The 18,676-nt window shown below is 48.6% G+C and overlaps 1 protein-coding gene and 1 long non-coding RNA gene across 2 annotated transcripts in view; both read left to right on the forward strand.

Annotated features, from left to right (window-relative positions):
* The window catches only part of LOC139751089 (uncharacterized), a 34,389-nt gene extending 19,619 nt beyond the window's left edge, over nt 1-14,770 (forward strand). Inside the window, exons 2-3 of the long non-coding RNA XR_011713280.1 lie at nt 13,996-14,195; nt 14,293-14,770. This is a non-coding gene — a long non-coding RNA (uncharacterized lncRNA). The remainder of the gene's footprint in view (nt 1-13,995; nt 14,196-14,292) is intronic.
* The window catches only part of GEFmeso (Guanine nucleotide exchange factor in mesoderm), a 360,741-nt gene that overhangs the window by 67,008 nt on the left and 275,057 nt on the right, over nt 1-18,676 (forward strand). The window lies entirely within an intron of this gene.

An 18,676-nucleotide genomic window follows, 5' to 3' on the forward strand; every position in this document is an offset into this window, starting at 1 on the left:
TCAAAGGACTGGCTATGATACCCAAGGGTCGTACCATGTTATCCAAGCAAGTAACATTGGCTGGGTAAGACGACCCTGGTCGTAACTTGACTACCAGGATGCGAGGCTCCTCTGGGTCGTACTCCCTGAAGGCCAAGCATGATGTTGGTGCCAGCAGCGTGGCTCTGCCTCTCACCGCTACACTCACATACTCCGACCATGATGATCCACACACTGAATTCATCCAATTATAATTAGTACAAAATTCTTTTGATTACAATCTTTTTTATTCTGTGTGTTTGTGTTTCTGTGTGCGTGCGTTAGTTTGCGTCTGTTCATAATTGTCTTCAGCATTTCTTATTGCTTCATATTGACATATTGAGGACCACAGAAGCTATGCAGTGAATACAACTGAATGTTACATGTAATATGTTTTTCGTTTTTTACTGTGAATTTGTTGAGCTTCGTAACCCTGGTGTGGGAGGCGCTGCAAGGGCTGGCCATCATGTAACACCGACCAGGTGAAGTTCTAACTTAACCTGAAGGTGTGATCATCACCTGCTGAGGGAAATACCTGAGTTGACCATGGCCATCAGTAGAGCACCACACGTCACGTCACGTCACGTCACGTCACGCGTGACGGTGGTGCGTGAGAGGGTGCGGGTACCGTCCTGTATACGAATGATAACGTGAGGGATGCGTCATGCACCAGCCAGCCAAGCTGTGGCCTTCCCGGGCAATTCCTGGTTCTTCAACGACCGTTTGAACGCCTCGTGTAATGAGCGGTTGGCCTTCCATGGCTTCACCATCTTGATGTAATTAATCTACATGATTTTATGCGTCTAATTTTACAAAGAAAGTGTCTCTGTGATGGTCTGGTGGAGGCGTGGGTGCAGTACGTGGTCATCTGTGATGGTCTAGTGGAGGCGTGGGTGCAGTACGTGGTCATCTGTGATGGTCTGGTGGAGGCGTGGGTGCAGTACGTGGTCATGTGATGGTCTGGTGGAGGCGTGGGTGCAGTACGTGGTCATCTGTGATGGTCTGGTGGAGGCGTGGGTGCAGTACGTGGTCATGTGATGGTCTGGTGGAGGCGTGGGTGCAGTACGTGGTCATCTGTGATGGTCTAGTGGAGGCGTGGGTGACGACAGGTGGGCCCGAGTGGTCCCAGATGGTCCTCGTGTTACCAGCTGGGGAACTGTATTAATGACACGTCCGTTTCTCAGTGATGTCTTGGTACTTATCCCGTTGAACACAACGCCACGACCTCTTGGTATGATTGCTGACCTATGACCTGACCGTTAAGGCTCAGGTCATAGGCCAGGTCATCACACTCAAGGGTCGTACCGTCGTGCTCAAGGGTTGTATGGTCGTGCCCTAAGGGTTGGACGCCTCGGGAGGGTGTAAGGGTCGTCAGTATTGCAAAACTAAGATTTTTTTCTCTGACTTGCTTATCTTAGGATTAATTAGTCTGTTGGGTTAACTTGTATGAAAATAATGTTAACTGTGTTGATCATGTGGTTAGTGGTGTAGTTCGGTGAGCCGTGAGTTCACCAGATGCACCACACTCACCACAGCCTCACTGTAACCACCAGCTCAAGGATGGACCTATAGGAGGCCTGACGTGCTCCTTGTCTGTGTCAGTTTCTGCTCCACTCTCACACGCGTCATCTCGCTCAGACTGTCAGGACAACAGCGAACACCTGAGCCACGATTGTGCACAGTACAGACACGAATATTATGTACGGACGGTACTGTGCAGCGTGTTGTCCTAGGGCTGTGCTCAGTGCTCTTTGCCTTAGATGGAAATATTGTACACGAACTTTGCTTTGTTATGGATGACGTTGACCTTAACAAGTCCCCTTCCCGTTTGACCCTTGTGCAGTGTTGATAACCTTCGAATATTGTACGTTCGGCCATTAACCTCATTTCAGTGACCTTGACCTTAGAATTGTTATATAATTGTCCTCTGACCTTTGTACGATGAAGGTAACCTTAGAAATATATACGCTTGACCTTTGATCTGAACATGACCACGGCTAGAGTGTTCACTCGACCTCTAACCTTTGCATAAAGTCCTCCGCCATAGAAACCATGTTGGCATGACGTACAACCTCTGCCAAACTTAACCCGAAGACCATCGAGCGAGGCGTCGCTGGGGCTACCAACCAACCGCTCTCGTACAAGTCAGACTCGTACAGGATGAAGCAGTTGTACATGATCATCATCAAGTTTTTGCCGTGCTGGTGACCTCTGACCTGTACTGGTCAACCTTGACCTCGGGAGATAACTGTGCGAGCCATTACTCCTTGGCTACACCCCAGCCAGCCAGCGGCTCTGCCCACTGTTTGCTTTGGCGGCGCCTCCACCCTCTTGACACGAGCTGGTAACATCATCAGTTTCCTCATTAATGAGACTCTCCCCTGATATATTGTCCACTCCCGCCGTGCCCTCCACACCAAGATTTCTGACCTATTTAGCACGGCGATGCGACACTTCAGCACGACGGTACATAAGGACCTTGAGCACGACGGTACGTACGGAGAGCACGACGGTACGTAAGGACCTTGAGCACGACGGTACGTACGGAGAGCACGACGGTACATAAGGACCTTGAGCACGACGGTACGGACCTTGAGCACGAGGGCGTGACTGTCAAGTATGATGGTCTAACCTTTGACCTGACCCTTAAGGATAAAGTCCTTGAGAAAGATCCAACAAGGGATCACTTTCTCCGTCCTCCTCAACCTTGAGACAGCGCCGACCATGACACTTCGTGTGTGCAAAAGGAATATCCTTATTGATGTCATACACCAAGAAGGCGAGTGCTTACCTGTTTGTGTGCACCTGTTTCTACAGAACGGAGTGAACAGTTGTCGGGCTGCCTCTCTTGAACTATTAGTAATGGTAAATACACATTTAGATCTTTGTATATATTGTCGGTCTCCACTGTTGTCTTGCTGAGTCTGTGTTAACCACCTTCCAGCCTTACACTAGCAGGAGAAGACGCGTCACACCTGGTGTGTGTATGACTTGTTTGTGTTGTATGGGAGTCTTACTCTCTCTCGTGTGTGTGTGTGTGTGTGTGTGTGTGTGTGTGTGTGTGTGTGTGTGTGTGTGTATTATATGTCTATATATGTTTCTCCCTCTGTCCTCCACCTAGGGTAACCACAGGGGGAGTCCTGTACCCCACGTGTGGAGGTCAGGTGTAGGTCACGGTGGCTCCCGCCACGTACCATGGTTGTGGGACATGAGGTCCTCCCCTGCAGGAGATCACGACCCCTCAGCTTCCTCGTGACTGCTACTACTGCTACCATCACCCGTCACACCCACACTGGTTGATGATAGCGCCACAGGAACGCACACGCGTCATCCTACTTAACGCGGTCATGTCTTTATATTGGATGAAAAAAGATGTTTTGAACGTTTCATTCCAGAGGTTAGGTATTCCGGGAAAATATTCGCTCAATTTGCATATGAATGAAAGAGTTATATTTATATTCATTTGTTGGAATTACTTGGCTCTTCTGCTGGGCTCCCTTGATCCACACGACCTTGAACTTTAACAGGTTCGGGAGTCCCGATAGACCGGCGTGGACTGGTGGTCATCCACCCTCCTCCTGCATGTTGCGCGCGCGCGCACACATACACACACACACACACACACACACACACACACACACATTTTATAATTCATTCGTGCTTCCATCTTCATCGTGAGAAATACTATAAAGCTAATATTCTAATTCCCCATTTCTTCCCTGGTGATGTGCGAGATGCGTCATTAGGAGGGCTGGCCAGTAGGGGTGAGGGTTGAGAGGGTCTCATTATAAGGTGTGGTGTTGCACACAGGCAGGTGGGGCGGGGCGGGGCGGGGTTTACTGATGTTTACCACAGGTTGCTGGGGTAGGCCAGGGGCATGACCCCCCGCGACCAGACTGGAATTCATAAACACGCGGTACACCCGCGTGCGAACACACACACACACACACACACACACATCAGACCCAACTCAAACCCATCATAGAAAGATGGACAGATTGGAGATGAGAAACACCTCCACATGATGCATGCGTCCCTGGTACACACACTAGTGCAAGATGGGAAGTGTTTATGCAAAACAACAAACACTGGGCGCATGCGCAGACACTGCTGTTGTAAACAGAAATAAACAGCAATTAGTTGTGTTACCGATGATGTAACACATGTTTCTCTTGGTTACACAGCTATGTAACGCCACCTCACCGTGCAAGCCGCCTAATTTAAATAGTTTAGCCTTGACGCTCAGCTCGTCTTATATATACATACGTATATACGATGAAGAATTTGATATAATTCATTGGATGAATGATTATCATATTGCGAAAATTTTAATTGAATAAAATATGAGAGATGTGAACAACGTCATACAGTGAACTGCTCTTACAAGATAGTCACAAAAACTGCTGATGTAATGTCAACAAATATTGGCCTTGTTCAACATGATAAAGAAATAGTTGACCTAAACTCTCGACTGTTTATAATGGCGCGGGTTGAAAGTTAGGAGCGCACATTAGGCAATGGTTCAGCAAACAGTTTTATCAGTGGGAATATATTACTTACGACACTGGAGAATTAAATCGTGGGTGTGGAGGAACTCTCCAAACCGGATCGCTTGCTAAACCCACTGTTGTACTGACTCCACCTATCACTACTAGCCCTCGTACATGTAACCTGCTTGCCAGGCGTGACACATCAGTTGTCACAGTGGCGTTGTTACGTGTTACAGCCTAGTAACAAACGTGACCGTACGTGGCAGATACAGTAGTTAAGTGTTGCCAGCTCCTGGCTGTAACACACGTTGATGAACGTAACATGCTTGGCGCGTGACACTGCTTGTGGTGCGAGACTCATCCGGAAGTAAACATAAGGAAGTCGTCATAATATGTAGAAATTATTCATCAGATGTAACGATATTGTGTGTGGTGCTGGTGGCGCTCAGGTCTGCGTCTGTTTACCTGTTTGTCACATTATGATGTTGTTACAACTAGTATACCGTTACTATGATTTTATATATACATATGAATCCTTGTAACGCTCGGTTCAGGTAATGCATGAGGTCACGTAACCATGATAAGAGGAAAGGTGAGGTGGTCAGTAGTATGTTATGGTGAGGAGGACCTGGCTACTCTGCCTCATCACAAGTCACTCATCATGACTGCATCAGGTAACTCAAGTAACCAGGTAATACATTGTACCTCGTGCCTTCAGCAAGGTCGTGGTGGAGCGTGTGATTACCAGATGATGATTGCATACGTGATAATTCTACACACAGGATCATTCTTGATGTATTGACCGCGCGCATGAATGGTAAGAGGAATATAATGTTAGTGGGAAGGTAGACAGTGTTGTAGTGAGGACAGCGGTGAACACTGCCCTCTCGCTGTACTGGCAAGTTGTATGACGTGAACACGATGACGTCAACACTGTGTTGATGATGAGTTATGTTCATATGTACGGTGGCCGTAGACAGATCTCTTCATATTTTACTTTGGTTAACTTACGAATGCGTAATGAATGACGTGTGATGACGTATCAGCGGTTACGGAGAGCCGTAGACGGATGCGATGCGTCACCAGTTACGTATCCCATCCCTTGTGACGGCCACGGCTTGGGTGGGGGGGGGGGTAGAAATGGTTCCGGGACCTGTCTTACATACCAGGCCAGGTGAGGGGCAGGTGGGTACTTGAGGGTCATACCAGGCCAGGTGAGGGGCAGGTGGGTACTGGAGGTCATACCAGGCCAGGTGAGGGGCAGGTGGGTACTTGAGGGTCATACCAGGCCAGGTGAGGGGCAGGTGGGTACTTGAGGGTCATACCAGGCCAGGTGAGGGGCAGGTGGGTACTTGAGGGTCATACCAGGCCAGGTGAGGGGCAGGTGGGTACTTGAGGGTCATACCAGGCCAGGTGAGGGGCAGGTGGGTACTTGAGGGTCATACCAGGCCAGGTGAGGGGCAGGTGGGTACTTGAGGGTCATACCAGGCCAGGTGAGGGGCAGGTGGGTACTTGAGGGTCATACCAGGCCAGGTGAGGGGCAGGTGGGTACTTGAGGGTCATACCAGGCCAGGTGAGGGGCAGGTGGGTACTTGAGGGTCATACCAGGCCAGGTGAGGGGCAGGTGGGTACTTGAGGGTCATACCAGGCCAGGTGAGGGGCAGGTGGGTACTTGAGGGTCATACCAGGCCAGGTGAGGGGCAGGTGGGTACTTGAGGGTCATACCAGGCCAGGTGAGGGGCAGGTGGGTACTTGAGGGTCATACCAGGCCAGGTGAGGGGCAGGTGGGTACTTGAGGGTCATACCAGGCCAGGTGAGGGGCAGGTGGGTACTTGAGGGTCATACCAGGCCAGGTGAGGGGCAGGTGGGTACTTGAGGGTCATACCAGGCCAGGTGAGGGGCAGGTGGGTACTTGAGGGTCATACCAGGCCAGGTGAGGGGCAGGTGGGTACTTGAGGGTCATACCAGGCCAGGTGAGGGGCAGGTGGGTACTTGAGGGTCATACCAGGCCAGGTGAGGGGCAGGTGGGTACTTGAGGGTCATACCAGGCCAGGTGAGGGGCAGGTGGGTACTTGAGGGTCATACCAGGCCAGGTGAGGGGCAGGTGGGTACTTGAGGGTCATACCAGGCCAGGTGAGGGGCAGGTGGGTACTTGAGGGTCATACCAGGCCAGGTGAGGGGCAGGTGGGTACTTGAGGGTCATACCAGGCCAGGTGAGGGGCAGGTGGGTACTTGAGGGTCATACCAGGCCAGGTGAGGGGCAGGTGGGTACTTGAGGGTCATACCAGGCCAGGTGAGGGGCAGGTGGGTACTTGAGGGTCATACCAGGCCAGGTGAGGGGCAGGTGGGTACTTGAGGGTCATACCAGGCCAGGTGAGGGGCAGGTGGGTACTTGAGGGTCATACCAGGCCAGGTGAGGGGCAGGTGGGTACTTGAGGGTCATACCAGGCCAGGTGAGGGGCAGGTGGGTACTTGAGGGTCATACCAGGCCAGGTGAGGGGCAGGTGGGTACTTGAGGGTCATACCAGGCCAGGTGAGGGGCAGGTGGGTACTTGAGGGTCATACCAGGCCAGGTGAGGGGCAGGTGGGTACTTGAGGGTCATACCAGGCCAGGTGAGGGGCAGGTGGGTACTTGAGGGTCATACCAGGCCAGGTGAGGGGCAGGTGGGTACTTGAGGGTCATACCAGGCCAGGTGAGGGGCAGGTGGGTACTTGAGGGTCATACCAGGCCAGGTGAGGGGCAGGTGGGTACTTGAGGGTCATACCAGGCCAGGTGAGGGGCAGGTGGGTACTTGAGGGTCATACCAGGCCAGGTGAGGGGCAGGTGGGTACTTGAGGGTCATACCAGGCCAGGTGAGGGGCAGGTGGGTACTTGAGGGTCATACCAGGCCAGGTGAGGGGCAGGTGGGTACTTGAGGGTCATACCAGGCCAGGTGAGGGGCAGGTGGGTACTTGAGGGTCATACCAGGCCAGGTGAGGGGCAGGTGGGTACTTGAGGGTCATACCAGGCCAGGTGAGGGGCAGGTGGGTACTTGAGGGTCATACCAGGCCAGGTGAGGGGCAGGTGGGTACTTGAGGGTCATACCAGGCCAGGTGAGGGGCAGGTGGGTACTTGAGGGTCATACCAGGCCAGGTGAGGGCCAGGTGGGTACTGTGGGGGTCATACCAGGCCAGGTGAGGGGCAGGTGGGTACTTGAGGGTCATACCAGGCCAGGTGAGGGGCAGGTGGGTACTGGAGGGTTGCTGGACGTCATGCATGCGTGGTGCGGGCGCATGGCTGCTGCAGGCGGACGTACGGGCCTGGGTCATGCGTGGACCTTCCTCTGGCGTGGTCGAGGGTGCAGGCCACCCACGCCACATATTGTAGTGTAATGACGCTCTCGCCTGACCGCAGGTGGCCGGCCCAGTGGTACTGACCTCCTGCAAGACCTTAGTTCGGATCTCATCTACATGACCTTCACCCACGTCAGATGATCGTGGTGTACAGTGTTACCCTGTAATGGTGTGGGGTACAGAGTCACCCCTGTAACGGTATGGAGTACATAGTACATATTATCCTTGTAATGGGAGGTGGACATAGTGTTACCCCCGTAACGGCAGGGGGGTATGTAGGGGTACCTCAGTAATGTAAGGAGGTATATAGTGTTACCCTCAGTAATCCTAAGGTGTATATAGTGTTACCCCAGAGTGCAGGTAGGTGTGTATGTCCCGAGGTTTGGTATGTGATCATAACCTGTTGTTAATTCCTGATGCGGTCTGCTCCGGCGTGGCCAGACTCATATTTCATGAACAGTTACGTAAAGTTGGTGATGAACTGGGCCAGTCTGTATGATGAACTGGACCAGTCTGTATGATGAACTGGACCAGTCTGTATGATGAACTGGACCAGTCTGTATGATGAATGTTTCTTGTCATTATAATATCCCATAGTGTGTGTGTGTGTGTGTGTGTGTGTGCTGAGCAACATCCTCCTAGTTATTACCCAGAGACCAGCCTACTTACTGCAACGTTCCCTCATTGTCCTTATTATTAGTTGTATCATCATCATCATCATCATCATCATCACATGATCATTATCATCATTATCTTCATCATGATCATGATCATCATCATGATCATCATCACATCATCATCATCATCACATCATCATGATCATGATCATGATGATGTGATGATGATGATGATCATGATCATCATGATCATCATCACTTCATCATCATCATCACATCATCATGATCATGATCATGATCATCATCATGTGTTCAGGTAGACAGCTTGAAGTCAGGTTTACATCTTGGCTCCGGCTTCAGGTCAGGTCGTCATGAGGTGTTTATTATCACGACAAACATTTTCTTATTTTGGTGTTCATGTTGAACACGGGGGAACACCAGCTCTGGCCAGGAACCCTGGCGGCAGGGGAGGTGGGTGTGTCGGCTGGTGGGATGACCAGGAGCCCTGGCGGCAGGGGAGGTGGGTGTGTCGGCTGGTGGGTTGGTCGTTGTACAGTAGTGCTGTTCTAAGACTGACGTTCATGTTGACCTTCTGACCTCTGTACACGACGATTCAGGCCCTGAGCATGACGATACGACCCCAGGATCTGAATCATGGGTCTGGCGGCCTTCATACCCCAGGGTCTGAGTCATAGGCTGGCCTTCATATACCCCAGGGTCGTACTGGAGTCTTCACGGGGTCAAGTCTATAATTAGGGCACCTCATGAGCCGTCATCACATAACGTATCTTTATTTATTCATCAACTTTATATTTGTGTTGGATCTTTGTTTATCATATGTTTATTATATGTATTTATGACCATGACGATGTATGTTGTGTGTTGTCATGAGTGAGGGACCTCCTTCCTGACCTCATGATGTTGTACGTAGCGTAGTGTCATGAGTGAGGGACCTCCTCCCTGACCTCATGATGTTGTACGTAGCGTAGTGTCATGAGTGAGGGACCTCCTCCCTGACCTCATGACGCCATAGACGATGTGTAACGTGATCCTACGTGAACGCTCTTATGACAATACATCTTCCTGGACAAGATCAGACTTCCTCCTCCTCCTCCTCCTCCTCCTCCTCCTCCTCCTCCTTCTTCTCCTCCTCCTCCTCCTCCTCCTCCTCCTTCTTATATAAGTTCAGTCCAACTTTAAGCAAAACTTGGTTGTGAAAATCTTTAAAAGTTTGATTAAAAGTTGTATAAAGCGGTGAAGTCTGCCTGCGGTCGTTTAGTTTGATGTCTGAAGGTTTAAATTGAGATTGCTTTTTATTTTTCTAGAATGAAATGATTACTTTTTGACTAAAGTTCTCACGTGGTCGAGGTGTGTGAGTTCCTATATTGACACACACACACACACACACACACACACACACACACACACACACACCATGGATGTGATCTACGTAAATGATGAAAGACATCAAAGTATGGTTTTCCTCTATGGTCGTGTGTAGTGTCATGATGCTTTCATGAAGTGCATCTTAACAGTAGAGCAGGTGGTACAACATACCAGCTGTTGGTACCTTAACAGTAGAGCAGGTGGTACAACATACCAGCTGTTGGTACCTTAACAGTAGAGCAGGTGGTACAACATACCAGCTGTTGGTACCTTAACAGTAGAGCAGGTGGTACAACATACCAGCTGTTGGTACCTTAACAGTAGAGCAGGTGGTACAACATACCAGCTGTTGTTGATATTTACCAAATGTCGTAAATGTAATTCACCATGGAATCGTTTTCTGTCTTCTGGTTTTCTGGTCATAATGTTTCGAACGCAGTGAAGCAATTCTCGAAACAGCCCACATGGTGGTCCGAACCAGGACTCCTGATGATCGGCACTGTTTCAGACTTCTGTGCTGGCCCTCCTCCCTCTGGCTGTGGTTGGCATCCTCTGTGTCAACACGACCACTTCACCTGACGGGAAGAACCTGTAATCATGAGCCAGTAAGGTCGTGCAGCCGTCAACCTATGGCAACGACGCTGCTGTGTTGGGATAGGGTTCTTGATGTGTCTCAGTGATGTGATCTGGTGACTGTCGCGCTTGACGGATCACCACACCAGACCCTCATCTGACCACCTCCTGGTATTGTATGTATACCGCAGGACGCTGCTCGTTAGCCTGGTCTCCGATCATCCTCAGAAGATAACGTCCACACGCGATACACACATCCTCACACACGACCTCCACATCCCCCCATTCGACGCCCACCTCCCCACACGACCCCACAGTGCCTCGCCTCACCACATCCACACCACCATGTCTGCTAGGTAAGGACCATAACACGTCTGTTGGCCTACGTCCTGCCGCACCTCAGTAAATAACATCCTGTCACCGTAAAAGCAACTGCAAATATCGTCTCGTTCTCCAGTGTGGCCATTGTGTCGTACAACAAGTCTGGCGGCAGTAGTGAGGTGGTCGCTGGGTACAAGAGGATCCCTGTACACCCACCGTGCGTGCGTGACCTCCTCACTGGATCTGTCAGACTGTTTCTGCCCGCATCTTCACAAACCGGTTCCGCAGCTGTCTCTCGGCTCTCCCGGTTTCCTCAGAAGTCTGCTTGACTCACAAGGCCGCGGCTGTCAGGCCGCTCATTTTTCTTACAGTATGGTCGCTGTAGGACGGCCAAGTCTCGCCTCGCGCATGGTAGGAATACACTACTTCTTTATCCTACTGGGATGTAAACCGTGCAGTGTTGAGTGTAATCCCAAGGTTGTTACTTTGTCCCTAACATTTAAAGCCTAATTGATGTAGTGACTACTGTTGAACGAGGCGCCTCCTCCGTCCAGCGGTACCACCCTCTTGTCTCGTGGACTCGCCTTTGACCTGACCTTTAAACATCACATTCACAGGTCAAGCCATCGTACCCAGGGGCCATACCGCTCGTATCGCACTATCACTATCAAGGTTCCTACCATTGCGCTGAAGGATCGTACCGTCGTGTTGAGGGATCGTACCGTCGTGCTGAAGGATCGTACCGTCGTGTTGAAGGATCGTAACGTCGTGTTGAAGGATCGTACCGTCGTGTTGAAGGATCGTACCGTCGTGTTGAAGGATCGTACCGTCATGACGATGAGGAAGAAGATGATGGTGTGGCAGGATGAAGGACGTACAGAACTGGTCGAACTAAATAGGGTATAGGAGGATGTGGCAGCGGTGTGGTAGGAACACCGTGTTGCTGGGAAGGTGTCAGTGCTACACAGGACCTGGTGATGGTAAGGACATGATGTTAGATGGTTATAGTATAGTGAGGAAGACAGTGCTGGCAACTTCTTTGTGTCAAGGGCGACAACTCGGCTGATTTTGACGAAGATGGAGACTTTGAATTGACTTTGAAAAATCGTGATATCTGTATTAACTTTATTAGATGTTTATAGAAAAATCTTTATGATTATAAATATTGTTAGAGCTTTATATTGGTTAGTACATTGGAAGAGCCACGGCAGGTGGTGTCAAGTGGTTTAACTTAATGTGATCCATATTTGCAACAGGAAATGACTAAGGCGCTCCGACTTGTAAAAGCTTATGGACAAATAAAGAGAAGATTACATACATATGTATCAGGCAGGTTGTCCACAGTCACACACACGAGCCATAACCTCTGGTTAACCAGCTCTCTATTTTCTTTTCTCTTTTAGCGTTGTGATTTATGCATGACACATGTCCGCCACAAAACATGTCAAGCCTTTATTGATCAGAGCAACACCTGATACCTTCTGGGAAGACAACCTTTCTTGACTTTCCCTTTCTTAGGACAACGCCCCCTCCCTTCCCCACTCCCCCGCGGGTCCTGGGGTGGGTTATGGCGGGCCATTCGTCCAACACCCTCCTGCGGTGGGCTGTGGTGGGCTGCTGGTTCAGCGCCCTCTTGGGGTTGGGCGTTGTGTGCGAGCACGGGTGGGCAAACGGGCGGGAATATATGAAGACAGCTGAGTACATGGCGCCCCTGTAGGGGTTAGACCACTCCATCCATCCTGTACCACCACCCTTGTGCCAGTTGCGTCCCTGGACAACCTTGTACCAGGTAGACCAACTGTTCACCTTGTACCACCACCCTTGTGCCAGGCCATCCAGTAACGTACTGGACGAACCTTCAGCACAGCATGATGTCGGCCTGGAAGCCAGTGGTCGACACAGAACTGATGATATTTTCCTGTAAATGTGACACAGATTTTGTAAAGCATTCTGGGCTGTGTTGTGATCACAGCGACTATACAGCAACCTCAGTACTGACATCACACGACATCACACGCTCTCAAAAATGAGTGGATCATAAACTTTACGATATATATATATATATATATATATATATATATATATATATATATATATATATATATATATATATATACACGCAAGTAATTTACTTGGCAAACATTATATAAACATGTGAGGAAGCCATTCACATTTGCATATAAATAAGGTGGCATAATGTGTCGCTGTGACAAAGGAGTTTTACCCGCGAGGTGAAGTTAGGGAGTCGCTCTGAGGGCGAACCACTGGCCACCATGAGAACTAAACCTCTCCTGCTGGTGCCGGAGACGGACGGCTTCTGTAGACCTTCCTCCTGCTGGTGCCGGAGACGGACGTCCTCTGTAGACCTTCCTCCTGCTGGCGGTTGTTAGTGTCGTAAAAGAGAATCGAAGATGATCAGAGTTTACCTCGCTACATGCTGTTGTGTTGTCAGAAGCTGACGACCTTTCAACCTTCTTCATAACACCGAGGGAAACCAGGTGTGTTGTGACCGCACGACACAACACATTCCTCTGTAGTGAAAGAACAGGTTTTGTGCGTGTGTGTCGTAAGCATATGACATTAACAGTCGTATGAACTAATACCACACTGCACGTCTCTGGTTGTGTGTGTGTGTGTGTGTGTGTGTGTGTGTGTGTGTGTGTGTGTGTGTGTGTGTGTGTGTGTGTGTGTGTAAGTTAACGTAGTCTGGTGTTGAAGTTAGTATGAGACAGGTACAGACCACGAAGGAAGGAGGAGGAAGAGGTATATATGTGGTGAGGACTGTCTCAAGGAGTGGTTCCTTGAGTGCCTCGCCAAGCACCGTAGCAAGTGCCACAGCGAGTGCCACAGCTCGGGCCGTGATGAGTGTCTTGAGTGGCACTGTGAGTGTAACCGTGAGTGTCTCAACGCGTAGTGATGTGTGATGGATACAGGCGCGGCTGGGTTGCTGAGGACCCAGCCGTGAAGGTGGAGTGCTGGTTGGTGGGGAAGGACTGGCGCGCTCAAATCGTGTCCAGTTATTGGAACGTTGGTCATCGCTATGGTGAGGACGACCCTTCATCATGACGGTACGACTCTTGAACACGACCCCTGGCCTGGCCTGTGACCTGACCGTGAAGAATCAGGTGAAAGGCGGCACCGTCATGGTCCAGGGTCGTGCCCTAGTGGTTCAGGGGCCGTAATGGATAATCATTATCATACACAAGTGACCTGTGGTATGTACGTACCTGGTGACCATGCGTCTCTCCCCACCACAGGTACGTTGTGATGACGTCTGCAGGGGTGACCACGGGAGACTGATGAAGGTGGCAGAACAGAGAGAAAAAGAGACTAGGAAACAAAAAAGAAAAACAAGAATACTAGTGAAGTGTTCATGAAGGGAAGATGGTATGTATAGTCAGTTGTCGGAACACTGTGTGATGATGCATGGAGTACAGCAGGCCGGCTTCGCGTGAAGGTAGGTAACTCCCTCTATACGGGGAAGTCGTTGATGCTACAGAATATCTACCTAAACCTTGAACTGCCTTCATACAAGACCTTCATTCTTTCTTCAGAATGAATCTTACGCATCATAGAACTCATGACTTACCAGTGGAGTTCATTATGTGTCCAGTTGTGACCAGATATCGTGAAGGAAGGAACAGATGTTGGAGGATTGTGTCATGGTCGTGGATCTACGGCGGCTACGCCCCGGCTCTGAGTGACCCGCCCACCCGTGTGAATACGGCCGCCCGCCCGCCCGCCCACACCCCCTCCCCACAGGGACCTTACCTCACGCCAGCCAACCCACCCAAACTAACTATCATAACCTTGACCATAACACCGCCAGTATTACATCAGTGTTGTGAACTGCTTTGTTGATTACGGTACGAATACCTGTTGTAGAACTCATCATGTACAATAACTGGTTCTGGTGTACGTTATTTTCTTAGTATTATTGTGTGTGTTGCTTGGTATAACATAGTTGTAAAGGTTATATATTTTTGTTGTTCATCATCGTATGTGTGAACAGAAGGCCGTGTGCTTCAGCATACGAGTTTGTCATCAACAGTTCCTGTATCATAAGCTCTTCATGTATTTACATACTATAATATTTCATAGGCATCACCTAATATATATATATATATATATATATATATATATATATATATATATATATATATATATATATATATATATATATATATATATCCCTGGGGATAGGGGAGAAAGAATACTTCCCACGTATTCCCTGCGTGTCGTAGAAGGCGACTAAAAGGGGAGGGAGCGGGTGGCTGGAAATCCTCCCCTTTCTTGTTTTTTTTTAATTTTCCAAAAGAAGGAACAGAGAAGGGGGTCAGGTGAGGATATTCCCTCTAAGGCCCAGTTCTCTGTTCTTAACGCTACCTCGCTAACGCGGGAAATGGCAAATAGTATGAAAAAAAAAAAAAAAAATATATATATATATATATATATATATATATATATATATATATATATATATATATATATATATATATATGGATAAGGTGAGGCTCTCCACTAACATGACACTGGTGTTCATCTCTCGTCAACGTCAGGAATTCGTCGCAATTTTCATAAGTCGTTCGTGACCTTGAGGCGGGAGTAGTGCGCTGGTGGTGTGGGTCGCTGACTCTCACAGTGTTGTGGTGTCAGGCTCGCGTCCAGCCAGCCACGGCGCGGACGCCCAAGTTCCGAAGGATGATACCTTGTTTTCATATGGAAGTCAGGGAATTATTATTATTATTATTATTATTATTATTATTATTATCATTATCATTATTATTGTTATCATTATCATTATTATCTTTACTAGTAGTAGTAGTAGAAGTAGTAGTATTAGTATTAGTAGTATATTTATTTATATATTTATTTTGCTTTGTCGCTGTCTCCCGCGTTTGCGAGGTAGCGCAAGGAAACATTAGTAGTAGTAGTAGTATTAGTAATAGTATTAGTAGTATTAGTAGTAGTATTAGTAGTAGTAGTAGTATTAGTAATAGTAGTAGTAGTAGTAGTAGTAGTTAAGATTGCATTAGTCATTGTTGTTATTATCATTATCATGATTATTATTATAGAGCTGAATTGGTATATATCATCAAGTTCTACAGTAGCGTAATTCACTCTTGTTCATCGTGTTCAACTTTGTGCTAAAACCATACCGATGTTTAACAGATATACGATCACAGAACTTTCCTGTACCACACAGGAACATCACAGATAGGTAAACTGCAGTACAGTTTACCAGACGCTTTACTTCAGGGTGATACACTGATTTCTACTGTGTTTCTAAGGCCACACGACAACACAATAACAACACGTGTTGTCTTCATTGTGTCACGACACACTTACGATCTTTGTTTGTATCTAAATGAAGAAAAATCTCGAGAGACTGGAGAGGAAAGGTGAGATCCCGGATGGGTTTTGTATGCATGCCAGCGTACATTCCAGCGAGAGGCGAGTGAAACTTTGCGTCCAGTGTACGCCGTGGGCGGCTGACGAGCCCATTCTGGGTGCAGGGTGATTAACGACGAGGTAGGTGGGTCAGTGTGTACCTTCCAGGCTGATTTGGACGCCTGTATCGGGAGGTTGCTGGTGGCTCAGAGGAGCACAGACCCGGAGCACACGATCCGTGGGTGAAGCCTCCTCACCCTCCACCTCCAGCGTGACCGAGTCATCATCATCAGCCTAGCCACCACACCGTCCCTGCCGTGTTCAGCAAGGAGGGCTAACCTCCTGCTTGCTCACCCTCCCCTACTCGAGTGGTGTTCAGTCCACACACACACACACACACACACACGAGTGACTCTATCGGAAGGAAACAAAATAACTTTAAAATCTTCACCCGGAACGACCTTAACTTGTAATGTGTCGTCGTTAATCATGCAACACGTCATGAATACGTCATGAATACGTCATGAATACGTCATGCTGGACACTTGACTATCATCATCACACACACCTCAGGAAACAACAAACAAATCCTCTACAACTCCTCACAGATGGAATCTACAAAATGATGTCCACCAGCGTAGTGTACACACAGCCATACTGAACCACACTGTACAGCCCTGCACACAACCATACTGAACCACACTGTACAGCCCTGCACATGGCCATTCCCTCCTTCTCTCTCTCTCTCTCTCTCTCTCTCTCTCTCTCTCTCTCTCTCTCTCTCTCTCTCTCTCTGTGTGTGTGTGTGTGTGTGTGTGTGTGTGTGTGTCAGACCTTAGTACCTGCAGTAGTCCCCCCCCCCCTCAGTAGCGGTGTGAGGTGCCGTGACCTTGTTACACTCACCCAGATTCCGGGTCTTGCTCACTTCTCATTCCACTCACCCGCAGCCGGGGTGACACTACGAACGTAACAGTTTAGTGAATCAGTTGAAACCCTGGAGGAGCAGGTGCCTAACCCCCAGGCAGCTGTACTGTTCTGCACCTCACCAGAGAAGAGCCAGGCTGGCATGCACGTGTGTGTGTGTGTGTGTGTGTGTGTTAAATAAAAAAACATTAGAACTGGCTTTACAGTAGGTTGTCACTTTCTCCTGTCCTGTAAAACATTCTTGTAACAAAACTTACCAGGAATATATATATATATATATATATATATATATATATATATATATATATATATATATATATATATATATATATATATATCACATGACAGCTCATGTTGTTAATTTCACACATATTCAGGATATTTAGTTTACAATTCATGTTGGGTGACGTTGCTTAAGGAGGAATGCCACGTGCGTCTGTGCATCAGTAGGAAGCAAGTGTTGCTTGCTGCAGCAGGAGGATGGTAGACACAGGTGTGTGGCTCCGTGTTGTGTGAGAGAAGGTCAGTCCAGCCGCCACCTGACACACCAGCATCACCACCTTTCACTGCGTCTTGTTAGGTCTCTGTCTTCTCTCTCTCTCTCTCTCTCTCTCTCTCTCTCTCTCTCTCTCTCTCTCTCTCTCTCTCTCTCTCTCTCTCTCTAAGGTTCTACCAACACAGTAGTACGTCTGAGGTACTGGCAACACAATAGGTACCCCTGTGATGTACTAGCAGTACAGTAGATACCTGTGTGAGGTACTATACAGCAAGACCACAGGTTACTGCGGCCTTCCAGCTGTGTGGTGTTGATGTAAACAGAGGAGTGTGGATGGTTGGTACGGTACGGTGTGGTTTGTGGTCACCAGGATAGCTGTTGCTTGGTGACGGGACGGTACTGCTGGCCTGGTGGATGGTGAAGTGGGAGAGTAATGGTGGGAGGAGTTGGCCTGGTACCCGACCACGTCTTCCACTCGATCAACGCTAAAGCATCATGATAACTTGGACTTTGCATAAGGCCTTTTTTTTTTGTGTCGGTGTCTTTGCCAGTGTGGCTCAGGCTTATTGTGTTGTCCTTGTCCGTTTGTTTATGTGTGTGTTGCTGTTCTTGTGCCTGTGTTGTGTGTTTATCTGAGAATGATGATTCTTAATTGCTTTTCATATTTGTCATCAAGTGTGTTAGCGCTACGCATCAATAAGATGTAGATCAGATACAGCCAAACAAACAGTAACGTAAACCCAGTGTGAGGTTGTGGCACACTCAGGGTCCAGTAATGTGTACTACGATAGATGTGGTTTATAGATCACATACAGTAGTGTATACCATGGTAAACCTGTCCTACAGTTTAAGTTCAGTAACGTATACCTTGGTAAACTTGTGCTGCAACTCAGTTACAGTGATGTATACAGCTCAAGAACAGTAATGTATACCACTGTAAACCTACATCAGGATCTGAATACATCAATGTATTCTATTATCCATCTGGAGTAGACGAGGCATCACAAAATAAACAAACTGGTCGAGTCTCCCTTGACATGGGGTTTCTGTTACCGCCTGGTTGGTTGGGTACTTGCCCTCTCATTCATTGGTCGTAATGAGTGTAATCTTAGGAAAACACGAGTGTG

Source organism: Panulirus ornatus, chromosome 11 (assembly GCF_036320965.1).
Source record: "Panulirus ornatus isolate Po-2019 chromosome 11, ASM3632096v1, whole genome shotgun sequence".
Classification (NCBI taxonomy): Eukaryota; Metazoa; Arthropoda; class Malacostraca; order Decapoda; family Palinuridae; genus Panulirus; species Panulirus ornatus.